This window comes from Cydia splendana, chromosome 1, assembly GCF_910591565.1.
Source record: "Cydia splendana chromosome 1, ilCydSple1.2, whole genome shotgun sequence".
Lineage (NCBI taxonomy): Eukaryota > Metazoa > Arthropoda > Insecta > Lepidoptera > Tortricidae > Cydia > Cydia splendana.
The window spans coordinates 11,423,695-11,427,881 of NC_085960.1; positions in this window are offsets into that span (position 1 = coordinate 11,423,695).

The following is a 4,187-nucleotide window of genomic DNA, read 5'->3' on the forward strand; positions in this document are numbered from 1 at the left end:
ATGACCTTTAGTGTCGTACTATAATCACGTGACCAGTGTTGTCAGCATAGCAAAAACCATAAAATAGCACTGGAGCGCCCTCAAATCCCACGACTCTTCTCTTTCCGCACAGACTCTAGCCTTTAGGTTATAATATCCGTCTAAGGTAAGGAAATGTGCTTCCTTCATATTTCGCTATTTATGTACCTAAGTACCTAGCCTACCTAAATAGATATGTCAAACTCCCTCCAGTGTGGGTAGGGCGGAGCGGAGGATTTACAAAGTACTTTTCATTGCAACACAGCATAAATAAATATGTCATTGTCAAACGCCACATACGAGAGCTAGTGCAAGATCAAATCAGACCCTCTCGGGTCTCGTCAGTGCGTGGAATACTAATTGACATGTTTAGCGACCCGCGAGACCGCCCGCTAACAGAACGCCAGATATTCGTGCTTGGCGTATCTTCTTACAGTCTCTATTTAACGTGTCAGACATTCTTTTTGTAAGTTGCACGTTGCATTACTCGTGTTGCTGGCAAAAAATAGTAGAAAACAACGGTACCTACCTGCTAGGGCGAAGAACACATTTTAACTGCGCTAGCTAGCGCGACGCACATGGTATCATCTATGATATAATTTCTGGTGAACGTTACGGTGACGAATATGTCATGGTTTTTTAATGTAATTCGTGTTATTACTAAAATCGAAATAAATGATTAACATTTGAAAATTTGTACAACATAAACAGGATTTATTTGTGGTTAAGGGTTGGTTTGGGTTCAGTTTCTTCCCTCACTCTCACTGAGCGTAAGCGTGAGCGAGACGGCTGTGCGTGCCCAGGATCGCGTATATCATGTTTTTGAACCGTTATTTTTAGTAAGTTCTAACAAAAAAAAGTAATAGATGGGTTCGATCAAAATAAAATTACGCATTTTAAGAAGCAAGGTTCATATTTTAGCTTTTGTGCAAAAATTGTTACAAATTTTTATGATGCGTTTTAGACCTATGTTCGTGATTGTTTTCTATCGAGCGAAAATCAAGAAATTATGTTTCGAATCGATGTTAAGTTACTAGAGAAAGGCCTCAGGAGCCAAGATTGCTATTCATGTTATTTGCTACCGTATTATGATCGAAAAACAATATTTCAAAAATTCTGCTGCGTCTGAATACCTATTAGGTAGGGAATGCAATCTCGCACCAAGATTGGCGATTCGAGATCTCGCACGAAAAATCTGAATCGAGATAGGGTGTTTCGAGATCTCGACCGTCACACTTTCGAGATCGAGATTAATCTCGACGAGATCGAGATTTGACAAAGTAATTAAAAATGTGTTATTTTGAGCAAAAATCTCAAAGAATACTACTTATTTAGAGTACCTACGTCATGTTTTATTTTGAAGATCAACAAATTAATCAACATTTAATAAAAAACTACTTTAATTAAAAAAAAACAAATAATATGATGTATGTAGCTCTAATTTGCATGTAATTATGAAAAAGTGGTATTAATTATTTTTAATTTTACAAAATTGTAAGCAGAGACAGTAACATGCTCAGTTGATATTTTTGACAAGCACTCAGCAACTTACAAAAAAATGTAGGGTAAGCGAGCAAAAATCATAAATAATTGTGACTGGGTACGTTAAGTTCGTCCGATTTTTCCGCACAGAGCGCGCCACAGTGCCTGTATCGTCAGCTAAAGCCGGCCGCATACAATAACACTGCCTGAACAACATATGAACCTAAAGTCAAAAAGATTACTCAAAACAAAGTAAGTAATTCACACGGATCAATCTTTCAATCTCGTTCGAGATCTCGAAAATATTAATCAAGATCTCGACCGAGATTGCTAAAATCGAGATTTCCTGTCAACGAGATTGAATCTCGAAAATTCGTGCGAGATCTCGCGAGATCTTGAAATTACGAGATCGAGATTGCATTCCCTACTATTAGGTCACCTACACGTTTAGGTTTTGATTTCATTGCAATGCCCTATCCTAATTATGTCAAAATACATGTAACACGCCGTGACAACACACGATGTTCTTTATCGTCTGCACTCTTTTTTATTATGACCTTTCCTCTTTGATTTCGAACACTGAATCACTCGTGAGGTAAAACCACCTCACGTACAGATTAAAGGTTCGATTTGGTCATAAATCCGTAAAAAACATGAGTTTTTATTACGATCATAATGGATTACAAGAGAATATCGTGGGTTTGCGTGATCTTTTAAATTGGCTTTTAACTGTTCATTGAAATATTGAATGTCGCTTGTTGCAAGAATCTTATGACAGGCCTAATGCATGGTAGAGTCACAGTCTGTCTAAGTATACACTCGTTCGCGCGCACCCGAGCTGCATACGTCGCTGTCATCGCATTGTTAGTAGCTCGGTACACGTCAAAGGCCGTCGGACCACTGTTAGTTTTTACACTGTGGTAGAGTAGTAGTTTTTACGGCTAAAGTAGACGGCGCTGTAGGGCTTCGTACATTATTCTTACTTATTTTCCATGTCCATCAAGTTACGAAGTTATGAATGTACAGCGAGCTGCAAAATTGCATGAGCACATTGGCAATGAATTCCAAGATGTAAGTATACATATTCATTCATAGAATGGCAATGTAATTTTATTTATTTATTTATACAAGGAATTCCAACAGCTATGAATGATACATTAGACTTTTTAGATAGCATTACAGAGCCAATTATAAGAACTCGCAAATAGAAACAGAATATATGATACGTTACACAGTACACACTATAATAACAAAGCACAGTATAATTTGCGTTTGGATGTACAGACAGACGAAATCTGCGATATATCTCGTCACACATGCCTGTCACGAGTGCATTTGTATGCAGCGGTAGTGCTTTAATTGATGCCGGATCACGTCGCCAGAGGTCGTTAGTGACGAATTCGCACGACTACCTGATTGCGGTTTTATTGGACAATATTTTCCCATAATTAATTTGCTTCGCGAATTTAAACGTCCTGCATTTATTTGACAGGCACAATGTTGTATGACGGGTCAAGCTTATAAAGTATAGAGGTAGAGTAGAGAGATTAGTTTTATAGGTACATATTTTTTTTATATAATAATAATAATCAACTATACAATATCACTTTACAGAGTCACTTTACAAAGGTACTGACCTAATAAAATAACAAATCAATTAGTGCAAAAGTTTAACAAAGAACGTTATACGATCAAGTCTAGGGGTCATTGCGCCAAGAAAATTGTTGATAGCGCGATTCAGGATTTTAACTAGTCGGGTCAGCGCCATCTAAAGTTCAATTCAAAAACTAACCAAAAATGTTTACGTTTAGGGGTCTTTATCACAAGAAAAATCTTGATAGCGCGATTCAGGATTTTAACTAGTCGGGTCAGCGCCATCTAAAGTTCAATTCATAAACTAACCAAAAATCTATGTGTTTGGGGGTCATTACCACAAGAAAAATTTTGATAGCGCGATTCAGGATTTTAACTAGTCGGATCAGCGCCATCTAATGTTCAATTCATAAACTAACCAAAAATGTATGCGTCTGGGGGTCATTATCACAAGAAAAATCTTAATAGCGCGATTCAGGATTTTAGCTAGTCGGGTCAGCGCCATCTAATGTTCAATTCATAAACTAACCAAAATGTATGCGTTTGGAGGTGATTATACCAGAAAAAGAGCTACGTGCAGGCTGCACGCAGTTACAGCAACTAGTGACAAGATAATCACCCCTTTCTTCAAGACTTCAAAATTTTACTTTTATGATGTTTCCCGATTTCTCAATATCATCAGGTCAGACTCTGGTGATCGGATCATGGAGAAATTGAGGAAATTCTTCAAGGTACACAGTGACTCGGGTATTTTGTATTGTATCACATGGTAATCACAATCCATATGAGATCCTGATCTACTATGACTATAAAACTTATACTGTTTTTATCTTGTCTGTGTATGAGTATGATAAAGATCCTGACCGAATTATTACTCATCTTTTTTTTTGCATTATTTTCGAGTACGATTATTTCTGCTCTATACAACACAACCGAGGTTTGAACCCACCGTGAATACCACACACACGTATGACAGGTTAGAGTAGGTTTATTCTAGTTTATTCCTTTTTTTTTAATAGCTATTGAACTACAATCTCAAGAAAGTAATAACTAATAATTAAACAAAAGTTTATAGTTTCACATTTATTGCAAAA